Source organism: Salvelinus namaycush, chromosome 21 (genome assembly GCF_016432855.1).
Source record: "Salvelinus namaycush isolate Seneca chromosome 21, SaNama_1.0, whole genome shotgun sequence".
Lineage (NCBI taxonomy): Eukaryota > Metazoa > Chordata > Actinopteri > Salmoniformes > Salmonidae > Salvelinus > Salvelinus namaycush.
This window is the reverse complement of record NC_052327.1, coordinates 3074150-3087352: the sequence shown is the minus strand read 5'-3', so window position 1 is coordinate 3087352 and position 13203 is coordinate 3074150.

Genomic DNA, 13203 nt, shown 5'->3' with positions numbered 1-13203 from the left:
TGCGGTTGGAACACTCGCTGAAAGTGCAGACAGGGAAGGTCCGCAGCATTTTTAGAATGATTGACAGGGAATCCGAACAAACACGTAGCTCGAAAACCCTGCCGCACCACCCACCGTGTTGCTGGAGCAACTTCTATTTGTAACAATAGTTGCAGACATTTTATGAAATCTCAGGGAGACACATTTTTTTCCCACAGTTTTCACTTCAGAGTCTCAGACTCTCAGACCAGTATTCCTCTTAAAATGTAAATTGATTAATCATACCGTAGGCTACATTCTGAGTTTCTGTTGTATAGTATTTTCAATGTTTCCAATATCTAAAAAGTGTAGTAAGCATGGGCCTATAGGTGCTATTACATGTAATAAATCTACTACCACGGTACCAGCATTACCATTCAGTTCAAATTGAATTTGCCACCCACCATTCCCACATCCCATGAAAATGTACCTCAACAAAGCAGCAAGGTCCACCTTTAAACCCATATTGTCTTATTCCAGTGGGAACGGTGTTGTGTGTGTGTCTCAGCCCTGGGTTTCATTTCACAACCCACTGGTCTAAGATCTGTGACTGTGACCTGGTCCTGTGTCGGTCGACACCCTGAGAGGTGCAGGTGTCAGGGAATGCCTGTCCAATGTCATGCTTTTCAAGTCTGACAGCACATGCACAGACACGCTTATGCACAAGCACACACACACAACAGTATGGGATATTAGGGGTCATAAAGGCCATAAATGAACTGAAAGGGGGGGCCAAACACTTAACTAACACCTTGTTGAACGTGAGAACACCTGAACACAGAATATTTTTTTAAATACATGAACGTGTGATTGATATACAGTACCAGTCAAACGTTTGGACACACCTACTCATTTAAGGGTTTTTCTTAATGTTTTACTGTTTTCTACACTGCAGAATAATAGTGAAGACATCAAAACTATGAAATAGCACATATGGAGTCATCTAGTAACCAAAAAAGTATTAAAGAAATCAAAATATATTTAAGATTCTTCAAAATAGCCACCCTGTGCCTTGACAGCTTTGCACACTCTTGGCATTCTCTCAGACAGCTTCACCTGGAATGCTTTTACAACAGTCTTGAAGGAGTTCCCACATATGCTGAACACTTGTTTGCTTCTTTTCCTTCACTCTGCGGTCCAACTCATCCCAAACAATCTCAATTGAGTTGAGGTTTGTCGTGGTAATTTCCTGTATTACTAAATGAGGAGAGTTTACAACCACACACAAGTCAGAGTTATATTTTAAAGGTCATCTTTAATTATATGAGCTTCACCATAGCCCTTTGACTCTCAGATCAATTCAGTGTCTATAAATGAATTCTGAGAGTGCTTACAAAATAATTCTAGTATCTTTTATAGCCAAGATACACCCCTCTCAACTAACATGACGAACCACAGATCTCAGAAACTTCACAAAGGGCCTTTTACTTGAGAGAGGAGTATCCCATAGCCAGATAGCATTAGCTATAAATTATCGTTCAGTTTGGTCTCTAAGACGAGGTTCTAATCTCGTTCTTGGTACTTCATAGTACCAAAACATTACCTCATCCAATGGCATATATCAATTGTCAATTATAGATACTCCCATCTCAAATACACCCCCTCTTCTCCCCTCTCTGGGCCCCAAGTGACTTTTCCCTAGAGAAGAAAGGAAAATGCAACTGCCGACAGTATAGTCCAAAAATAGACATTCTAATGACAAGTATCTCACATAAGCATATTATGAAAGAAAATAAAACATCTTATTTATCTATGTTACCTAACTAATTCTGATTCCGCTACGACAGGTTGGGTGATTGTGGAGGCCAGGTCATCTGATGCAGCACTCCATCACTCCTCCTGCTTGGTCAAACAGCCCTTAACCAGCCTGGAGGTGTGTTGGGTCATTGTCCTGTTCTGTCCTGAAAAACAAATGATAGTCCCACTAAGCGCAAACAAGATGTTTGTGTCGCACTGCTTTGCTTTATCTTGGCCAGGTCGCAGTTGTAAATCAGAACTTGTTCTCAGCTGGCCTACCTGGTTAAATAAAGGTGAAATAATATCAAATTAAAATAAATAAAAAAAAGCGTAGAACTGGATGACCTGCCATTTCTAATCCTATAACTTCCCAGCTCAAAGTGTGACTATTGAATGCATGTCTAAAGCCTGCATGGCCCGTGAAAGTTTGATTAATTCAGTTCCTAACAGTTAATGGAATTTACTCCAGAATATAATAGCCACTGTACTAACAGGACCCCTGCACTTTTTTACCATCTGTCAAGGTGGGGGTTATAATGCCTGTATATAAAACACAGGGCTCCTGAGGGCTCCTGAGTGGCGCAGTGGTCAAAGGCACTGCATTTCAGTGCTAGAGGTGTCACTACAGACACCCTGGTTCGAATCATTATCACAACCAGCCGTGATTGGGAATCCCATTTGGCAGTGCACAATTGGCCCAGCGTCGTCCGGGTTTGGCCGGTGTAGGCCGTCATTGTAAATAAGAATTTGTTGTTAACTGACTTGCCTGGTCAAATAAAATAATTAAATACAAAAATAACATTGTTCATCGTGTCTTCATTAAGTAGGATAAATGTAAATATTGACCTGTCAATGCTTTCATTTTAGGCTATCACATAAGCTTTAAAGCAGGAACATATAGCAATATTCCATCAGATTTGTAAGTTAAAACATGTTTGAATCTTTACCATTCTTGGTATCTTCACAGATTTAGACAAAACATTTTGATGTTATAACATTTATGTCCATGTATTGATTGTACAGATGAGGCTGAGAAGACAATGGCTGCGGAGAGGTACACATTCCTTGTAGCTGTGCTGCCTATAAGTTTGCTTCTCCAGTCACAGCTATGAATGTCCCTGAAGTAGATTTGCAGTTCAAATACAGCTACACACACAGGAGTAAGGAGATTTAGACGAACCATTGTTATATTTTTGTCACGTTCGTGATAAGGACATGACCAAGGCGCAGCGTGTGTTGAGTTCCACATCTTTATTTGCAGTGAAACTTCCAGGAAAAACAATAACCCAACAACAAACACAAAACAATATCCCACAACCCAGGTGGAAACAATGGAGAACTTAACTTCTCTAGGGTAGGGGGCAGCATTTTCACATTTGGATGAAAAGCATACCCAAATTAAACTGCCAGCTACTCATCCACAGAAGATAAGATATGCATATTATTAGTAGATTTGGATAGAAAACACTGAAGTTTATAAAACTGTTTGAATCATGTCTGTGAGTACAAGAGAACTTATTTAGCAGGCGAAACCCCGAGGACAAACCATTCAGATTAATTTTTTTTGAGGTCACTCTCTTTTCAATGTTTTTCATTGGGAAACCAGATTTCTAAGCGACCTGCTTGCAGTTCCTACGGCTTCCACTGGATGTCAACAGTCTAGAGAAATTGGTTGAGGTTATTCCTTTGTGTAATGAAGAAATACGGCCATCTTGAAGTCGAGTCACTCTAGGTGTCCTGTGAGATACAAGCGCATGACCAGAAGGCATGCTACGGTTGGTTTTAATCCTGTATTGAACACAGATCATCCCGTCTTCAATTTTATTGATTATTAACGTTAAAAAATACCTAAAGTTGTATTACAAAAGTAGTTTGACATTTTTTGGCAAAGTTTACAGGTAACCTTTGAGATATTTTGTCGTCACGTTTGAGCAAGTTGGAACCTGTGTTTTTCTGGATCAAATGTGCCCAATAAATGGACATTTTGGATATATATCGACAAATTAATCAAACAAAAGGACCATTTGTGATGTTTATGGGACATAGTGGAGTGCCAACAGCAGAAGCTCGTCAAAGGTAAGGCATGAATAATATTTTTATTTCTGTGTTTTGTGTCGTGCCTGCAGGGTTGGAATATGCTTATCTCTCTTGGTTTACAATGGTGCTATCCTCAGAAAATAGCATCGTATGCTTTCGCCGAAAAGCCTATTTGAATTCTGACTAGTTGGCTGGATTCACAACCAGTGTAGCTTTAATTTGGTATCTTTCATGTGTGATTTAATAAAAGTTTGATTTTATAGTAATTTTCATAGTAATTAATTTGAATATGGCCCTCTGCATTTTCTCTGGCTTTTGGCCAAGTGAGACAGTAGCGTCCCGCCTAAACTCAGATTTTTGGATATAAATATATACTTTACCGAACAAAACATACATGTATTGTGTAACATGAAGTCCTATGAGTGTCATCTGATGAAGATCATCAAAGGTTAGTGATTCATTTTATCTCTATTTCTGCTTTTTGTTACTGCTCTCTTTGGCTGGAAAAATTTATTTTTCTGTGACTTGGCTCATACCTAACATAATCGTTTGGTGTGCTTTCGTCGTAAAACCTTTTTGAAATCGGACACTTTGGCTGGATTTACAACAAGTGTAGCTTTAAAATGGTGTAAAATACTTGTATGTTTGAGGAATTTAAATTATGGGATTTCTGTTGTTTTGAATTTGGCACCCTGCAGTTTCACTGGCTGTTGACGAGGTGGGATGCTACCGTCCCACATACCCTAGAGAAGTTAAGTATGATCCCCAATTAGAGACAACGATAATCAGCTGCCTCTAATTGGGAACCATACCAAGTACACCAACATAGAAATAAGAAAACTAGAACACCCCCCTAGTCACGCCCTGATCTACAACACCATAGAGAACCAAGGGCTCTATGTGGTCAGGGCGTGACAATTTTCAAGAACATTTTCTGCCATTGTTCCTAAAAAGGAGGGGAAAAGGCAGTTTCAAAGAAATTAACAATAATAATGTTCAATCCATTAATAGTATTTAATCTATAAACATCTACATAATAACAAAATCTTCATATAAAAAGCTAATTGTCTGTTAAATACAAGTTAAAAGTCAAAGAAAAAAGTGTCTCAGAACAATGACATTGTCACGTCCTGACCATGTGTCAGTGTGTTTTGCTTGTTTTAGTGTTGGTCAGGACGTGAGCTGGGTGGGCATTCTATGTTGTGTGTCTAGTTTGTCTGTTTCTGTGTTCGGTCTAATATGGTTCTCAATCAGAGGCAGCTGTCAATCGTTGTCCCTGATTGAGAATCATATATAGGTGGCTTGTTTTGTGTTGGGATTTTGTGGGTGGTTGTTTCCTGTTTTTGTGTTTTGTCTGCACCAGAAAGGACTGTATCGGTTTGCCACATTTGTTATTTTCTTTTGTAAGTGTTCACGTTTATTTGTCGTATTAAACATGTTGAGCACTGGCTACGCTGCGTGTTGGTCCGATCCCTGTTACACTCTCTCTCCTCGTCAAGAGAGGGAAGGCTGCCGTTACAGAACCACCCACCAAACTCGGACCAAGCAGCGTAGCAACGGGCAGCAGCGACAGCAGCAGCGGTACAAGGAGGAATGGACATGGGAGGAAATTCTGGACGGTAAAGGACCCTGGGCAGAGCCAGAGGAGTGTCGCCTCCCCAAAGCAGAGCTGGAGGCAGCAAAAGCGGAGAGGCGGCATTATGAGGAGCTAGCAAGGCAGAGCGGCTGGAAGCCCGAGAGGCTCACCCCAAAATTTCTTGGGGGTGGGGGCGAAGTCAGGTAGGAGACCTGCGCCAACTTCCCGGGCTTACCGTGGAGAGCGAGAGTAGGGGCGCACGGAGTTTCCTGTACGTGTGCTTAGCCCGGTGCGGTACATTCCAGCTCCACGTATTGGCCGGGCTAGAGTGAGCATTGAGCCAGGTGTCATGAAGCCGGCTCAACATATCTGGTCTCCAGTATGTCTCCTCGGGCCGGTGTACATGGCACCAGCCTTACGTATGGTGTCCCCGGTTCGCCAGCACAGCCCAGTGCGGGCTATTCCACCTCGCCGCACTGGCCTGGCTACGGGGAGCATTAACTTCTTGAGCCTATGGGGGCGCCATTTTGACTTTGTAAAAATGAGTTCCCAAATTAAACTGCCTCGTACTCAATTCTTGCTCGTACAATATGCATATTATTATTACTATTGGATAGAAAACACTCTCTAGTTTCTAAAACCGTTTGAATTATTTCTCTGAGTGAAACAGAACTCATTCTGCAGCACATTTCCTGTCAGGGAGTGAGATTTCAGAAATCGAGGTCCCTGTTCTGAGGTCAGTTTATAAGTCCCCATGTAAGCCATCGGGCTACATGCACTGCATACGTCTTCCTCTAGATGTCAGTAAGCGGGGAGAATTTGAATGGAGTGGATTGCGCAATCTGGGACCCTATATAAGACCGTGGAACGGAAGTACCGTCCTTTTCAACGGTGCGCCTGGCGCAAGAAGACATCACAATGGCGTCCTGCAAACGCTTTCGTTTTAGTAGTTCTATATCTCCGGTCATGTTTTTATTCGTTATAGGTGTTAAAGACATCATAAGGTAGTTAATTTAAACTGACTTATAGCAGTTTATTGCGATTTTCTGGGATTTCTTTGTCATGCGCTTTCACGAGTTGGACACGTCTCCAGTGGGTGGCTATCGTTAGCTGCTATTTCGACAGGAGAAGAGGACATCTTTCAACCCAAAGACGATTGTTCTGGAGAAAGGACACCTTGCCCAAGATTCTGATGGAAGCTCAGCTAATAGTAAGCAGTCTTTATGCTGTTAATTCGTACTTATGTTGACAAATGTAAAATAATAATTCCGCCATGAATTATGGTGCGGTCTCGCTTTGGCGCACGCTGTATTGCGCAGTAACGTTAATTTTAAAAATCTAACCCAGCGATTGCATTAAGAACTAATTTGTCTTTCAATTGCTGTCCAACCTGTATTTTTTAGTCAAGTTTTGGAATAGTTACTGATTAGAATAGGTGCCTCTTCAAAGATTTCTCCTGACATTTTCTGGGCAGCTTTGCTACTTTTCTCATTGTATAACCACGATTTGTGCCGCTAAATATGCACATTTTCGAACAAACTCTATATGCATTGTGTAATATGATGTTATAGGACTGTCATCTGAAGAATTCTGAGAAGGTTAGTGAAAAAATTTATATATTTTGGTGGTTTATACGTTATCGCTATTTTTGCCTTGAATCAATGCTGTTGTGATGTTTGCTATTGTGGTAAGCTAATATAACGCTATATTGTGTTTTCGCTGTAAAACACTTAGAAAATCTGAAATATTGGCTGGATTCACAAGATCTGTGTCTTTCATCTGCTGTACGCTGTGTATTTTTAAGAAATGTTTTATGATGAGTAATTAGCTAATTCACGTTGCTCTCTGTAGTTATTCTAGTCGCTTTGGTGAGAGTTGTGATGGTGGCTGCAATGGTAAACTATGATTTATACCTGAAATATGCACATTTTTCGAACAAAACATATGCTATACAATAAATATGTTATCAGACTGTCATCTGATGAAGTTGTTTCTTGGTTAGTGGCTATTTATATCTTTATTTGGTCGAATTTGTGATAGCTACTGATGGAGTAAAAAAATGGTGGAGTAAAAAAGTGGTGTCTTTTGCTAACGTGGTTAGCAGTCTTTCTGGGTAAGTCTCTAAGAGCTTTCCACACCTGCATTGTGCAACATTTGCCCAAAATTATTTTCAAAATAATTCAAGCTCTGTAAAATTGGTTGTTGATCATTGCGAGACAACCATTTTCAGGTATTCCCATAGATTTTCAAGTAGATTTAAGTCAAAACTGTAACATGAACATTCACTGTCTTCTTGGTAAGCAACTCCAGTGTAAATTTGACCTTAGGTTATTGTCCTGCTGAAAGGTGAATTAATCTCCCAGTGTCTGGTGGAAAGCAGACTAAACCAGGTTTTCCTCTAGGATTGTGCATGTGCTTAGCTCCAATCTGTTTATTTTGTATCCTGAAAAACTCCCCATTCCTTAAGAATTACAAGAATACCCATAACATGATGCAGCCATCACTATGCTTGAAAAAATGGAGAGTGGTACTCAGTAATGTGTTGCATTCGATTTGCCCCAAACATAACACTTTGTATGCAGGACAAAAAAGTGAATTGTATTACTTTTGTATATGTATTTATTAAGGATCGCCCATTAGTTCCTTTTGGGATTTACAAACTACAAGCCACTAAGTACCCTGGGTTAAATGAACATATGGAGTTCTAACCTTTCCTGTAGGGTTGTCATCTAGTGGACATTTTTCTCTATTGCCCTCAGCTATGTTTAGACTGTTGTTGTCCATGTTTGCTGTGTTCTAGTGTACTATGGAATAGATTGCTTTCCTATTCTTGGTACTTTGCCCAGTCATATTTTAAGGTCAGAACTACCTTTCTAGGCATATCTATAGTATTTAACTTTATAACCTCTTGCGAATATAGGGGGTGCTGTTTCGACTTAGCATAAATCGGGCTCCAGATTAAACGGCTTCCTACTCAATTCTTGCTCGTACAATATGCATATTATTATTATTATTGGATAGAAAACACTCTCTAGTTTCTATAGCCGTTGGAATTTTGTCTCTGAGTGAAACAGAACTCCTTCTACAGCACTTTTCATGACAGGGAGTGAGATTTCAGACATCTTGGCCCCTGTTCCCAGGTCGGTTGTAATGTCCCTGTAAATGCTATGGAGAAACAGACACTGCCTACGTCTTCCTCTGGATGTCAGTACGTGGTGACGCTTTGAATGGAGTCGATTGCGCAATCAGGGCCTGTATAAAACACCAAATACCGGAAGTAGCTTTCTTTTGCTGCCTGCGCCTGACGCACGAAGGACATCGGACTTGCCTCCGTCCAAGCGGTTGTTTAGCCAGTAATATTTCTCCGGTCATGTTTTTACTCGTTATAGGTGTTAAAAACATCATAAGGTAGTTAATTTGAACCGTTTTATAGCAATTTATATCCGTTTAGGGCGATTTTATGGCATTTCTGTGTAATACACTTTGAAGCGCTGGGCACTTTGAGTGCATGGTGAACGTTAGTGACCATTTCGACCGGACAAGAGGAGATCTTTCGACCAAAAGACGATTAGACCGGAGAAAGGATTCATTGCCCAAGATTCTGATGGAAGAACAGCTCATAGTAAGAACAATTTATGATGATAAATCGTGTTTCTGTCGAAAAATGTTAAACGCTTATGCCGCCATTTTGTTTGGTATAGCTTCGCTTGGCGCAACCTGTATTGAAAAGTAAGGATAATTTAAAAAATGTAATTCAGCGATTGTATTAAGAATTAAATTGTCTATCAATCGCTGTCCACCCTGTATTTTTTAGTCAAGTTTATGAGTATTTATGTATAAGACTAGATCACTGTCTAATATGGCGCCCGACATTTTCTGACCAGCTGGGCTACTTTTCTCATTGTCTAACCATGATTTTGGTGGCTAAATATGCACATTTTCGAACAAACTCTATATGTATGTTGTAATATGATGTTACAGGAGTGTCATCTGAAGAATTCTGAGAAGGTTAGTGAAAAAATTAATACATTTTGGTGGTGATAATGCTATCGCTCTTTTTGCCGTGAATCAATGCTGGGGTAATGTTTGCACATGTGCTATGCTAATATAACGATTTATTGTGTTTTCGCTGTAAGACACTTAGAAAATCTGAAATATTGTCTGGATTCACAGGATCTGTGTCTTTCAATTAGTGTACGCTGTGTATTTTTAAGAAATGTTTTATGATTAGTAATTAGGTAATACACGTTGCTCTCTGTATTTTTTCTAGTCGAGTTGTGATGGTGGGTGCAATTGTAAACTATGATTTATACCTGAAATATGCACATTTTTCTAACAAAACCTATCCTATACCATAAATATGTTATCAGACTGTCATCTGATGAGGTTTTTTCTTGGTTAGTGGCTATCAATATCTTTATTTGGCCGAATTGGTGATAGCTACTGATGCAGTAAGAAAATGGTGGAGTAAGAAAATTGTTGTCTTTTGCTAACAGTGGTTAGCTAATAGATTTACATATTGTGTCTTCCCTGTAAAACATTTTACAAATCAGAGATGATGGCTTGAATCACAAGATCTGTATCTTTCATTTGGTGTCTTGGACTTGTGATTTCATGAACATTTTTTTTTATGATATCCCTGTAACTTTAGGCTAGGCTATGCTAGTCAGCTTTTGTGTTGGGGGGGATCCCGGATCCGGGTTTGGTAGGCGTTAGAGGTTAATGTGTATAGTATTGCTTCCTAGGTGTTGTCCAATCAATTTTGTAACCACTCCCTCTTCAAATTAGGGCTGATTGGAAAAAGCTGTTCAAAAGAGAACATTGTATTATCATTTCTTTGTACTCCCTGAGGAAGGCCATGCAGCCGAAACACGTCAGATTTTTAAAACTTTGTTTCCACTGAACATGCCATACAAATAAAGGCATTTTAATTAATTATATGAAGAGTTTTGTAAAACTACAGTGTTGGAAAACCCAATAAAGGGAGACCTTCACCTACCCTCTGTGGGCTTAGCCCACAGACCCAATAGGAAGTGTTCGAGGAGATGCCATTCGCCACCGTCTGTGCTGTGGAAAGGAATGAGTTCATAGTGTCTTTGAAATCTTGATGTCCTCTCGCAACCTTACCGACTCCTTCTGGGCCTCTACGCCGAGCCTGTGGTTGTCCCGTTGGCTGGGGACGGTCCCTGGATCCTTCTAGGTCATTACTGGCCAGCAGGAGGCAGAAGAGTGAGTGAGACCAATCCAGAAGCAGGTCTTTTAGCATTCACCGATCCTCCTCGCCATTCTGATTTCCTGGTTCTGGCACTTTCCTGCGGTGGGATGCGTGTATCCACGTATCTCATTCTGCAACCTTGACAGCAGAGGATGTGGTCAGGAGCACCTGGTATGGTCTCTCTCACCTGGGGTCATTGCAACACCTGCAATGTTTGGCAGATAAGCCTTCACCCGTGGGAAGAGAGTCTTAAAATAGGGGGGGGCGCTGTTTTCACTTTGTAAAAAATCGTTCCCAAATTAAACTGCCTCGTACTCAATTCTTGCTCGTACAATATGCATATTATTATTACTATTGGATAGAAAACACTCTCTAGTTTCTAAAACCGTTTGAATTATATCTGTGAGTAAAACAGAACTCATTTTGCAGCAAACTTCCTGTCAGGAAGTGAGAAATCTGAAATCGAGGGCTCTGTTCCAGGGTCAGTTTATTAATTTGCATGGAATCTATGGGTCTACATGCACAGCATACGCCTTCCACTCGATTTCAGTAGGCAGTGAGAGTTGGAATGGGGTGTCTAGCTAGATCTGAGGCCGAACAAGACGTCTTGGAACAGAGGTTCTGGTCTTTTCACCGTTTGGCCTGACGCAAGAGGGACCTCTGCATTGCGTTCAGAAAAGCTTTAGTTTTAGAAGTTAGATATATCCGGCTCTGATTTTATTTGATATATGTGTTAAAAACATCATAAGGTAGTTATTTTAAACCGAGTTATATCAGTTTATATCAGTATATTGCGATTTTCGGTATTTCCTTTGTTATGCGTTATTGTGAGTTGGACACTTCCGTGCCGCATGGCCATCTTTGTTAGCTGAATCGACAGATGAAGACGACATTCTACAACCAAACAACGATTATTCTGGAAAAAGGACACCTTGTACAAGATTCTGATGGAAGCTCATCCAATAGTAGGAACCATTTATGATATTATTTCGTATTTCTGTCGAAAATGTTTAGACTATATTCCGCCCAGATTTCGGGCGCTGTCTCGCTATAACGTAAGCTGTATGTCGTAATAAGGTTATTTTTAAAAATCTAACACAGCGGTTGCATTAAGAACTAGTGTATCTTTCATTTGCTGTCCAACCTGTATTTTTTAGTAAAGTATATGATTAGTTATTTGATTAGATGATGTGAGTGTCAGAAATATATCCAGATTATTTTGTGCTGTTTGGCTAGTATTCGCATTGTTCAACCACGAATTGTACCGCTAAATATGCACATTTTCGAACAAACCATATATGTATTGTGTAATATGATGTTATAGGACTGTCATCTGATGAAGTTTGAGAAGGTTAGTGAAAAATTTATATATTTTGCTGGTTTATTCGCTATCGCTAACATGCCTTGAATGAATGCGGCTGTGTGGTAGGCTATTGTAGTAAGCTAATATAATGCTATATTGTGTTTTCGCTGTAAAACACTTAAAAAATCTGAAATATTGGCTGGATTCACAAGATGTTTGTCTTTCATTTGCTGTACACCGTGTATTTTTCATAAATGTTTTATGATGAGTATTTAGGTATTTCACGTTGGTTTCTGTAGTTATTCTAGCTGCTTTGGTGAGACTACTGCAATGTAAAACTATGATTTATACCTGAAATATGCACATTTTTCTAACAAAACATATGCTATACAATAAATATGTTATCAGACTGTCATCTGATGAAGTTGTTTCTTGGTTAGTGACTATTTATATCTTTATTTGGTCGAATTTGTGATAGCTACCTATGCAGTAAAAAAATTGTGAAAATATGCGGTTGGGTCTTTTGCTATCGTGGTTAGCTAATAGAAATACATATTGTGTTTTCCCTGTAAACACCTTAAGGGCTGCCTCAGAATTCTATGGTACATTATTTATTTGTCAGCCATTGTTACCATTAATGCTAGTTAGTGCTAGTTTGACCACCAGAGGGCATCTTTGAGAAGCATTTGATAGCCTTCAATATTGGCTGTACTAGCGAATTTAAAACCTTTTTTTGTAAGAACATAGTATATGGGATTGATTTTAAGAAATGTAGCTTAATTAATTTAATTAACATTATGGTGTTTCTAAAACTCTTAACTAAACCATCAGGGTTTCTGTTAGGATGGAACGGAAAATATGGTGCTGTACAAAGTGGCGGTCGGGAGTAGGCTACAGTACTGAGAGAATAACATTTCCACACCCAAATTGTAGTCTAACCAATACCCAAACGGAGATTCAGTGAAAATAAAAATCAAATTGATTTATCAAGACCAGTCCCCATGCTTGTCTCAGAGCAGCGCAAAACGGTGATGAAATAGTTGACCACAGCGGGTAGGTTATTGCCTCAAATTCAATTGCTTCTAACTTCAATATGCTTTTTAACCTGTTTGGGCTGCAGGGGCAGTATTGAGTAGCCGGATAAAAGGTGCCCATTTCAAACGGCCTCGTACTCAATTCTTGCTCGTACAATATGCATATTATTATTAGTATTGGATAGAAAACACTCTCTAGTTTCTAAAACCATTTGAATTATATCTGTGAGTAAAACAGAACTCCTTTTGCAGCAAACTTCCTGACAGGAAGTGGAAAATCTGA